We start from the raw sequence: 12,906 nt of genomic DNA, 5'->3' as shown, positions 1-12,906 counted from the left end.
GTTTCAAGCTCCTATCTACAAAAATATGAAAATTTTTATTTTTTCCCAGAAGACAGGTCACGGAGCCGTGTTTATTGGTTTCGTTTTTTTCCCAGGGGTGATCGTATCGGCCCAGTGGTCCTAGGAGGTCGCGAGAGGACTCATTCTAATGGAAATTAAACGTTCTAGTACCCTTTTTAAGTGACCAAAAATAATGGAGGGCATCTAGGCCACTCTCACGCACACTTATTCCCCAATGTCACCGGATCAAAATTTTGAGATAGCCATTCTGTTCAGATTAGTCAAAAACTTAATAACTATGTCTCTGGGGATGACTTAGTCCCCCACAGTCCCCGGAAGAGGGACTGCAAGTTACAATCTTTGACCATTGTTAACATATAGTAATGGTTATTATGAAGTGTACAAACTTTTCCAGGGGAACTTTTTCGCGTTGGGGTGGTGGTGGGTCGGGGGGAGGGGATTACACGAGAGGATCTTTTCATGGAGGTATTTATCAGGAGGGAAGAGAAATTCAATGAAAAGGGCGCAGGATTTTCTAACATTATTAAAAAAAACAATTAGAAAATAAATATTTTTTTCAACTGGAAGTAATGAGCTGCATTAAAACTTAAAATGAACAGGAAATATTACGTATATAAGTGGGTTCGTCTCCTTGACAATAGCTTGCTCTTTATGCTAAAGTATTTTTAGTAATTTCAACTATTTATTCTACGGCCTTTGTGATTCAGGGGTCATTCTTAAGGATTAGGGACAAAATTCAAACTTTAGTGTAAAGAGCGAGGTATTGACGAAGCGCGAACCCCCATATACGTAATAAAAATACACAAATATAGAAGTTTGTTACGTAAGTTAATTCGTAAGGTACGTATGTCTATTAATATTAATGACTAAAACGTTCGTAAAAAAATTAAAAAATCTAGTTGCATTTTTAAGTAGCAAAAAATTGGAAGGCAACTAGGCCTCCTCCCCATCCCTTTTTATCAAAATCGTCCAATCAAAGCTATGAGAAAGCCTTTTAGCCAAAAAATAAATTAATGTGCAAAATTTGTTTTAACTATTCATGTGCGGTGAGCCAAAATCAAACTATGCATTAATTCAAAAACGTTCAGAAATTAATTTAAAAAACTTTTTTTATCTGCAAGTAAGGAGCGACATTAAAAATTAAAACGAACAGAAATTATTCTGTATATGAAAGGGGTTGTTCCCTCCTCAACGCCTCGCTCTTTACGCTGAAGTTTTTTATTGTTTTAAAAAGTAGAGTTCTGACAAAGAGTCAAACTTTAGCGTAAAGAGCGAGGCGTTCAAGAGGGGACAACCCCTTTCATATACGGAATAATTTCTGTTCGTTTTAAGTTTTAATGACGCTCCTTACTTGTAGTTAAAAAAACTTGTTTTTTTTAATTTAATTACCTAAAGAATCGTTCCCTAAATATTTACCTTTCAATACATTTGCATTATTGAAATACAAGATAACTGAATAAATTAAGTTTTTTTAAACGATGAGTTATTCTTCTAGGTAACGTATGTTTCAAAAGACATTACTTTAACCACCGAAAGCCCCCCTTCCGCGCTATTGAAGCTATTACGCTAGTATACTTATTTTGTCACTCTTTTCCCCACTGTTTATCTCTTTCTGCTTCTCTTTGCCTCTACTTGCATCCCACCCTCTAATCTTTTATTATTTTTTATATTTGAAATAACACGTTCTGTTAAATTTAGCCATAAAAAAACAGAATATGCTTGGTATAAAAAGGATCTTCTTATATTCTGACGCTGATTAGTGCCTTGTCAATATTTGACATGGGTCCATTTCCGTAATGTCAATTAGATCTTCGTTTCCCTTTTTTAGTTCTATATCGACCTAAGGGCTTTAACCAACGTATTTTTACCGTAAATACATCACTATGCATTCTGACTTGTAACTTAAAGGAGTGGTTTAATAAAACTTTTCGAAATGGATTAATAAAAGAAAAACAAAATCTTGTGTAGATAACTTCATGAAGTGCGCATTGTTCTTTTCTTTGAACATAAGCAAAAGATTAACGGGATTTGAAGCAATAACAAGTTAAACCTTTAAGGTAGTGTTTTTATTTTGCTCCATATTTTTAGTTACTTTTATGTTCAACTAACCAACAAAAACGTAAAGGACGAACTTTAAAGGCATTGTTCCAGTTCCAGTTCCAAAAATTGTAGGGAGGTTAGGGAGGTATATGGACTATCAACAAGTCCTTTCACCTCTTTGACTTCTTCTTCAGAAAAACTAGCCACTGGAAGCACTATTCTCCTCCAGTTAGCAAACAATGAATACATGCAATTATTTACAATAATACACTGTTATTGATTGTGGGAAGTTCGAGTACCTGAGCTACCTGTCCCTAGCAGTTTAAGGCCACTAACGCATTGTTTTTTTTTTAAGCGTAGAATTTTGAATTGCGACTGCTCATGAATTTTCCTGCCTGAAACCTATAACTTGTAAAAATATAGTAAAATTTGATTTAGACTTCAGAAAAATATAAATTACTATGAATAAAAATTGCACCTAAAACAAATAGACCTTAAAAGAATATTAAAGTCAAACTTAAAAAAAAAAGACTTTCAAGTACGAGTTTGACCTGCAATCTTCCAAGTCTACCAAAGCGACCAGTGTTATTTATCTCTGGCTACAGAAAAAAAAATGCATTATGAACAGTGTATTTTATTTGTTGTTAAATAGAAAATAAATATAATTTTTCGTATGAAGATAAAAAGTAATATTAAATTTAAAAAGAACAGAAATTATGTCACATGAAAGGAGGGAAGGTCTAATCAATTGAGCCACTAATCATCGACTACTTGATTTCATTGGGTTTAAAAATAAATTGAAGGTTATGAATCGGCACACTCTAAGTCATTCTGAATATGTGACGGAAGGCTTAATACAAATAACCATTATTTTGAAACAATTTCTCATTGGAAATAAACAGTTACTGCATGAGCTTTCATTGTATGCCTATCTATCGGTGAATTTTTGTATGACACTGTTATTTTGAGGAGCTATATACCCCTTCAACCATTAAAATTTTAAGAGGAATTGAACTTATAATATGTTTTCTGAATGGCCAGGAATACTTAAGTATTTTATACACCCTTAGTTGATTAATGCTAAAACAATGCTATGTTATCTCATATTTCCAGCTGCTTTTCTAGTAAATTTTCTACTGAATAATCTTTGAAAGTTAGTACCCAATCTTCATTGTGCCATGCCTCAAAATTAAAGCAACAGCATCCCTACTATGTAAATCTTGTAAGACTTGGTCTACCTTATTTTTTACGTCTTTGATATTCCATGTAACTATGCGTAACGGGTGGACATGGCCGTAGTGTCCCTATTCAATGGACAATAATTCAAGTACTTGCAGGATCTATGGTGAGACGGGATCATCTTATGTGGGAACAAAAGTCAATAGAAATCAATGGTAGATGCAGCGACAGGGCGCTTTGATAGACCTCTATAGTTAACTCCTCTTCTAGCAATATTACGAATATTACAGTGATTCTTGTCCTCTGAACTAATGATTTTTCTCCCTTTTCCAACTCTTTTTTCAGCTTTTGTAGCTTTAGGTGATATTCTGATTTTTCTCAATAGACCTAGATGCACTTTCAGAGAATGGAGGTGAAAGAACCTTTACATGGAGTTCCACCACCGTTTTTACACTGCTATCAGAATTTTTTGATACGACTCACCAGCCTCAAAGACGTCCATTCTTTCAACTACTGTTTCAACCAGATTATTTCCTTTTTATAACATTCCTCGTTTTTGCTGGTCTGGGTTATTATTTTCTCGACTGGAAACTACCTCTTTCGCACACTTAGAGGAGAAGTGGAAAATATATATCCTACCATCTATAAATAATTTTTGTCCCCGCACACTTGTTTGGTGGTGATGGTGATAAATGAACACCAATTTCAAATGCTTACATGCTTCCCATTGCCTTGAGGTATAGTCCGGAGGTGCTGACAGCCCACTTTTGTTTAGTAGAGGGTTAGATCTATAGTTAATGCCACAAATTTCCACTGAATTTGTTTTTTTTCCACCGAACCCGCACGAATTCTAGACACATCTTTCATGTCGCAACAGAACAGGCCTAAATTGGGTATGCGCTTATTAAGAGCCAAGAAAATCTGTTCTTTCAGAGTATATGCTGCAGGAATAATAAAAGAAAGGTTGTAGAGTATTACACTTGACCTAGCATTTAAACAATGATTAACTGCGCTTACAAACGTCCTTAATACCTTGATTTCCCTTTCCATCTCTTCATTAGGTCATGCATCTCTTGTCAATTTTTCATTTATGGCAGTTAACTGGCTTTCAACCGAAGTAACTTTAGTTAAAACTTCATGGAGCGTCTTTTCCATGGTTCCAACTTAAAATTGATTTCTTCTAAAAACTGAGCGCTTCCCCTTCAATAATCATTTCAAAGGTATATTATTTTTTGAGGAAGACTTAAAAGCAATGACCTTAAACAAAAACCACCGAAGATTAAGTCTTTACTAAATCCAACACATCTCCTATCTTCCTCAGTTCCAAATTTATATCCTTAATATAATCTGCAATCAACATCCAATACTATTGCAATAAGAAAATAAGTACATAATCATTGTTAAAATATATACCGGTATTGATATCCGGTAAATCACATTATTTATCATAAAGAAAGTCCTTTACTGGGGGAAAGCTGGAAAAGATAATTCTTTGTTTTCTAAGAAGTCTTGTGAAATTATGCAAGATGATGAATGAATCTGAACATCTAAAGCAAATGGCATGAAAAAATGTCTCAGGTAATGATTAAAAAAAATAAAGCACAACAAGATCTGCGGTCACAAGACATGTGACAACAAGCACCATAACGAATCAAAAATGAAAATGAAAGACAGCGAAATCTGTGGTTAACAGACAAGCGAAAGTGAGGGAAACATCAAATCATAAACAAAATTGACGTGCAACGATATCTGTGGTTAGAAGAGAAGCAACAGTGAGAATCAAAACGAATATTAGAACAATACAAATCCTATGAGATATTATACAATATGACAAATGACTCCAAACAGCTATCGCAAACGAAAATACTGAACAAAGAAATTTGTGGTTATAAGACAATGCAATGCAGGAACGTGTTATTTCAGCACCGCTAAAAAACCAAGCAAAATCAATGCTTGGAGTGTCGATCGCCTCCAAGGTGAATATAAATCTCTTAAAATATATGTTGCCGTGAAGGATAAACAAAGGAGAAATTGAATTCACGCCAGAATTTCTTGGATAAGTTTAAAGGGCTGATTTGCCACCCCTTGACTTAAAACTGAAGAATAACACCAAAATTATATTAATATGTAATTCAGACAATTCAGAGCGTATGTGTAATGGAACAAGTCCCATTGTTACCGAATTATATAACAACGCAATTGAAGCAAAATATACTTACTGGGAAAACATTGGAAATTAAGATTTTTCAGTTTCTATGATCTAAAGTAAATTACATCAAAGCAAATGGAAAAGGTATGGAATAAATATGAGGTAATGATAAACAAAAATTAGGCACAACGATATCTGAGGCTACGAGCGAAGCAACAGCGAGAATCACGACGAATCACAAACGAAAAAAGATATTTTGTTATTGAGGCGTGAATGAAACCCGAAATGAACAGATATTAAATAAACAATCATAGCAAAGAAACAAACAATAGTTAGTTATATAAATAAGTAATAAATCTTAAAAGGAGTGAAACTTAAATTGAATACGCAAATCCATCTTGAAGCGAGCAAAACCTCTACAAAGAAGAGCTTTGGTTTTACCTCCTTCTTTTACTGCAAAAGTCTAAAATCTACTGCGTCATTGGCGCTTTATTGAAAACTATATGAATCTTGGACAGACTTGAAAAGTACAAATAAAATCAAACTGAATGTTTGATATATAATACTATTAATTATTGGAAGGTCATCAGTTTAAGATTTTATTTCACTGTAATTTATTTTCATTTTCAATGCTGCAATAACTGAAAAAAAAATTTCTAATATAATTCGTTTTCAGTGAAGCACCAATGATGTAGTAGGCTTCCAACTTTTACAGTAAGGGAAAGGGGCAGTATCCAAACTCTTGTTTGTAGTGAAGCTATGTTTGTCTCGAACAGTCTTGGAAAGAACTAATACAACTAAACAAAACATTTGACATATAATGATATTAATTGCTGGAAGCTCATTAGTTCAAAATCTAATTATACTGTAATTTTTATTCTTATTTTCAATGTTGTAATAACTACAAAAGATAATATTTTCGATATAATTCGTTTTCAGTAAAGTGCAATGGCTATTTTTAACAAAAGAGCCATCTCTAAATTTCTATCAGATGGGGTGAAGAAACAGGGTTTGAGGGGGCTAGTTGCCATCGGATTTCTTTTTACCCTTAAAAAGTGAACTAGAACTTTCAATTTCCACTCAAATGATCCCTCTCCGAAGCTTATACGATCATCCTTTCCATAAGAGTCATATACGCCCCCAGGACATAACTTACAACGCCTGCCCCTGGGCCCTGGGGGTTTCGTATTGACACTGGAGTTTTTGTTATCTGACCCTTGAACTATTTTCATCAAAATGACAATCTCCAAATTTTTACCGGCTACATTTGGAAAACAATGGACATGGAGGGCTAGTTGCTCTTTTGTCTCTGTAGAATCTTAAAAACCGAATCAGAATTTTAAATTTCCAATCAAATGCGTCCTTTTGAAAGTTTATACGAGTATCCCTTCCATAGCGACCCAGCCCCCAGCCCCTGAAGGGTTGTGTTGACCCTGGAGTGTTCTTTATATGATCTTCGAACTTTTTTGAAAAAATAGATATCTCAAAGTTCTTATCAGATGGGTTTGAGGAAAATAGGGCATGGATAGGGGACTATTTGCCCTGCAATCTCTTTTGAATCTTAAAAAGTGAACTAGAATTTTCATTTTCCAGTCAATTGAGCTCTCTCCAAAATTTATACGACCCCTTCTTCCATAAGAACCATAGATTCCTCCAGAGCGTGACTTAAAATGCCTGCTCCAGCTCCCTGGGGGGGGGGGGTTGTCGACCTCGGAGTTTTCGTCATATGATCTTTGAACTCTTTTCTAAAGAAACAGCCTTCTCAACATTTTTATCAGATGGGTCTGGGAAAAAGGGTGTGGGAGGGCTAGTTGCCAACAGATCTCTTTTGGCTATTGAAAAGTGAACTTGAACTTTCCATTTTCAATCAAATGAGCCCTCTTTGAAGTTCATACGAGGATCCTTTCCAAAGAACCATATATTCCCCTAGGGCATAACTTGCAACACCTGTCTGTGGGCCCTGGGGTTTGTGTCTCCACCCAAATTTTCCTTATCTGACTTTTGAACTATTTTCATCAAAAAGGCTATCTCAAAATATTTATCAGATGTATTTTGGAAAAAAGGGACGTTGGGGGGGGGTTGGTTGCTCTCCGATCTTTTTTACTCTTAAAAAGTGAGCTATCACTTTCAATTTCTAATCAAATGAGTCCTCTCTGAAGTTTATACGAGCATACCTTACATAGAAACCATATATGATCTTAGGGCATAACTTACAATGCCTGCCCCCGGGCCCTGGAGGGTTGTGTTGACACTGGAGCTTTTGTTATATGATCTTTGAACAATTTTTAACAAAATGGCCTCCTCAAAATTTTTATCGGATGAATTTGGGAAAAAAGGGCGGGGGGGAGCTAGTTACATTTCGATCACTTTCGACTCCGAAAAAGGGCGTTAGAGCTTCCGATTACCAATCAAATGAGCCCCTTCCATATTTTTGCGACGACCCCTTCCGTATGAAGTGCCTCTGGAAAAAAAAAAAATAATAAAACACTGGAGCCGTATGGCCTTTGATTAAAAACAATGCTGGCCCTGGAATAAACTCTTGATGGATACCGTGGTCAGCATTTGAGGGTGATAGAAAAGAGAATCAACAAGACATTATTCTACCAGATAGTTAAGACTTGAACCAAACAAACGCACTACCTTTTTTGACAAAAGAAGACGTTTAAATAAAAGAACAACGTGGGTTAAAGAATCAAACCAGGCCTTACGAACAGCCAGGAATAAAGCAGCAGGAATCAAGAAGGAGTGTATTGTGAAGATAGATCACTAAAACCGCACAAGTATACTCAGTTAACTGTGGGACGTACTGTATACGCGAATTTATTGGTAGGTGCAGAAGAATAAAGGGGATCAATCTATGACTTCCACACCCCAACCCCAAAGTCCCAAAAATTTAGATGAAATTAAACATTAGTTTTTGCTAGAAAATCTCGGTGAATTATCTATCTCATTTAAAGCGATATATCATTATTTCGTCCATTTATTTATTTGTTTCATAGGACACCACAATTAACAAACTAGTGTATAGACTTTTGACTTATTTGCGCCCCAAAATTTGCAAGCTGTTACACGGAGTCTAGATCCAAAGATGTACTATCCTCGGTACCTAACTTCAGACAATAGTGGGACACTTTGGGCAAATTTTACTTTCCTCTCCTTTTGAGTAATTTCAAACGCATCGCTTTTAAAGTGATTCAACTGAGAAAAACCGCTTTCTATGAGGTTGAAAATTTTTTAAGGAAGTACTTTTACAATCGGCTCAGATATTGCTTTGGTTACAGATTGAAATTGCAAAAAATTAACGTTAAAACTTATAAACACATGATAAAAATATAAATATGACAATGATAACGTACGCTTGGAGGTCAATGACCATTGCTGTTGCTATCCCAACTGCCACGAGTTGGGTGAGACTAAAACTGGATGTATGAGGCGTATTTTTTTAAAATACGCCTTAAGTTCCGTTTGAAGATAAATATTATCATATTTACTGTATAATTTAATCTTCTTTTCGACATAGTTTCTATGTTTTTGAAACACTTATCATACCTCTCAACTAATTTAAAAGTACATCTATATATGTATATAAATAAGTTGTAAGTTTGTCCATCGTTTTGTGTTTGTCCGCATATGACGTCTGAAAAATAAAGAAGAAAAAGAAAAAAAAAAAAATAAAAAAAATAAAAAGGTAAAAAAACTAAAAAGAAAATAAAACTAAAAAACTAAAAAAGAAAAAAAAATAAAAAAAGAAAAAACTAAAAAAAAGAAAAACCTAAAAGGAAAAAAAACTAAAAAAAATAAAAAAGATAAAAAAATAAAAAGAAAAAAAAGCTAAAAAAAACTAAAAAAGCTACAAAACTAAAAAATAGAAAAAACTAAAAAAGAAAAAAAATTAAAGCATGTTTGTTTTTTTGTATGTTTGAGGGTTTGCATATGGCGTCTGAAAAATAAAGAAGAAAATGAAAACTAAAAAAGAAAAAAGGTAAACAACTAAAATAAGCTAAAAAGAAAAAATTAAAAAACTAAAAAAGCTGAAAAAAGAAAAAACTAAAAAATAAAAAAAAATTAAAAAAACAAAAACTAAAAAACTAAATAAAAAAAAGAAAAGCTAAAAAAAAGAAAAAACTTAAAAAGAAAAAAACTAAAAAAAGAACAAAAATAGAAAAGGTAAAAAACTAAAAGAAAAAAAAGCTAAAAAAAAATTAAAAAAGCTACAAAACAAAAAAAAACTAAAAAAGAAAAAAATTAAAAAAAAGAAGAAACTAAAAAACAGAAAAACTAAAAAAAAAGAAAAACTAAAAAAAGAAAAACCTAAAAAAGAAAAAAACTAAAAAAGAAAAAAAATAAAAAAGAAAAAAAAGGAGAAAAAATCAAAAAAGAAAACAAATTAATAAAAAGAAGAAACTAAAAAAAGCAAAATTAAAAAAGAAAAAAACTAAGAAAAGAAAAAACTAAAAAATAAAAAAATAAAAAAGAAACTATATATATATATATATATATATATATATATATATATATATATATATATATATATATATATATATATATGTATATAAAATAAGTTGTATGTATGCATGTTTGTTTGTTTGTGGGTTTGCATATGACGTCATTATAAATATATAAGGTTTTGTATATAACGTCATTACAAGATGACGCTACAGACCGGGACACCGGGACACAAATGACGACCGGGACGCAGGGAATATAAATGACGACCGGGACACTCAAAGAGAAATTACTGACTGGGACACCGGGACGCAAATGACGACCGGGACACAGGGAATATAAATGACGACCGGGACACAGGGACAACTACAACGGGGACACCGGGGGGATATATAAATGACGACAGGGACACAAGGAATGTTCGATTAGCAATCACCATCAACAAAGCTCAAGGCCAATCACTAGAAAAATGCGTTATAGATCGCTAAGTCGGTAAACATGACAATCTATTTGTATGCACAGACAATGGGACAGCGAAGAATGTTGTATATTCGCAAGTTTTCCGTAGTTTAAAGGAAATTGTAAATAAACTTAAAACCTATTGTTCTGGTATTAAAAAAATTTCGAATTTTAATCCATATTGGAGTGTTAATAATTCACTGCAGGTGATAGATTCTTTAACAATGGTTTCAGCTAAAAGAATTGAGTCTTTCGATTTTGCGACAATGTATACTAATTTATCACTTAATTTAGTGTTTGATAATTTAAAAACTGTTATAAAGAAATCTTTCCTCTTATCTTGTAAAAGGTTCTTAAAAATAGACATTTATAATAAAAAAGCTATATGGACAAACTGCTTTAATACTACAGTTAACTTGAGATGTTACAGCTTGGATATGATTTTTGAGTTATTGGAATTTGTTTTATACAATACTTATATAAGATTTGGGGGTGATTTGTACAAGCAAATTATGGGAATTCCCATGGGGGGGGAATGCCAGCCCATTTATAGCTGACTTGTTTTTAAGTCAACTAGAATATAAATATATGATGGATAAGAATAATCCAATTAATTTAAAACATGCTTTGTCAAATAATAAAAGATATTTAGATGATATTTTGGTCTTAAATTGTAAGGATTTCATTGATATTTCTAAAAATATATATCCATCAGAGCTTATTCTTGAGCCTAGTCATGGCGCTGGTCATGAAGATCATTTCTTAGATTTAAATATTAATATTTGTGATAATAATAAATTAAGTTTTAAAATGTATAATAAAACGGATGATTTTGATTTTGAAGTGATTAGTTTCCCATTCCCTGAAAGTAATATACACTCAAATATCACATATTCAGCGTTTTTCTCACAGTTACTTCGTTATACAAGGATTTGTAGTAATTATATTGATTTTAAAAATAGATGTAAAATCTTAAGCCAAAAATTGATATCAAGAGGTTTTTCTGCAAATAAATTAACTTGGCAATTTAAAAAATTTAGTTTTCATTATAACGAACTTTTAAATAAATATCAAAAGAATTATCTAGAAATACTTAAAGAAATTTTTAACTAATTTCGGAGGTTCGAGAAATGTTGTCACAGCGCCATTTATTTTGAATTGTGTTTCTAATTGAGCGGATTTTCTAAAAAATTAGCCAAATGGTAAAGATGAATTCTATAATTGTTTAGTTCATTCAAGTTTTTTGCAATGTGTTATTATTTGTGATTTGGTAAAATTTATAATATTTAGTTTACCTATTGTTGCTAAAAGGAGGGATATATTAACAGGATAAGCTTGTTTTTGGTTTTACTTGGTTGTTTTACATTTGCTGGTTTTTTTTTCATAGACATGTATTTTGGGGGTGATACCTGACGCGGGGATGCCATGGATATTCTGTGGTAGCCACAACACTGTGCTGGGTAGAGAATTTAGAGTGGCGAAACCCTATATAGGCCAGTGTATTCTCCTGATGAGCCCTTATGTTGGGTGTTGCCTCTGAATTATTTGTCTATATTATTTTTTCTATTGTTTGGTAAATGACGACTTATACTTATTGACGACATGACTGCCTGTCCATGGATTATTCTTTATGGTTGATTGTGTGTGGCTATGCTGTTTGACCTATGTGATTGTATGGATGAGTAGGGTTAAGGCCTCATTCAAGTGCTGGTCTATATTAATCACTAATTTAGGAAAACAGTCTTCCTTTTCTCCTTCTGTCTCCTTTTTTTTTTTTTTTTTTTTTTTTTTGTGTTTGTGCTGTAGCATTGGTGATTTCTCTTTTCATTATATATATATATATATATATATATATATATATATATATATATATATATATATATATATATATATATATATATTCACAGGTTGGACACGGGGGCACAACTGCAATGGCGTGTAACTAATATGGCGCGTAATGACTTACGTGCGCGGGGGGGCTTGGGGGGCGCGAAGTGCCCCCACCAACTAGGTTTTGGTTCGGCGCAAAGCGCCACACCAACAGCTAGTTCTTTATAAGAGCTTGCCATCGGCTCCAATAGCCAAGAGTTCACAGGTGTTTTTACGTCGTCGTCATCTTTTTAACGGTTGCCACTGAGGTGGCAACCGGTTGAACCAGGTACGAAACATGGGTTTTGCATATCACGTCCAAATCGAGGCAACAGAACATGGAATGGAAATACACACACTCCCCTGAAAATTTGAAGGCTGAACATCCTCTCCCCGAGCACAAAATTAGGGCGTCGGTGTTTGGGAGTAGGCATGGTGTTTGTTTAGTCGAGTTTATGCAATTAAGGAGCCGCTATCAATGCAGAAGCATACTGCCTAAACCTCAGAAAGCTCCAGAGAGGGACAAAAAAACCCAAAAAACTTGGCATGGTGACAAAGGAAATTGTCCTTCTTTATGACAATACAAGACCTCACATTGCTGATCAAACCTGTAATTTATTGGACAGTTTCGGCTGGGAAGTTTTAAATCACCCAAAATACATTCCTGATCTTGCACCGAGTGACTACCATCAGTTTCTCCATCTCAATCAACACCTCAGTGGCAAACGTCACAATGATGATGA

The 12,906-nt window shown here is 33.5% G+C and overlaps 1 protein-coding gene across 3 annotated transcripts in view; it reads left to right on the top strand.

Moving 5' to 3' along the window:
- The first annotated feature begins 1,894 nt into the window (after positions 1-1,894).
- The window catches only part of LOC136031002 (snake venom 5'-nucleotidase-like), a 102,740-nt gene continuing 91,728 nt past the window's right edge, over positions 1,895-12,906 (top strand). For 2 of the 3 annotated variants that reach the window (XM_065710184.1, XM_065710167.1), the window contains exon 1: positions 1,896-2,078. The gene's annotated coding sequence lies outside the window, so the exon portion shown is untranslated. Of the gene's footprint in view, positions 2,079-12,906 lie in introns of all 3 variants that reach the window. The other variant, XM_065710192.1, reaches the window with a different exon arrangement.

The sequence above is a fragment of the Artemia franciscana genome, chromosome 1, assembly GCF_032884065.1.
Source record: "Artemia franciscana chromosome 1, ASM3288406v1, whole genome shotgun sequence".
Lineage (NCBI taxonomy): Eukaryota > Metazoa > Arthropoda > Branchiopoda > Anostraca > Artemiidae > Artemia > Artemia franciscana.
This window is presented reverse-complemented; position numbering and strand designations above follow the sequence as displayed.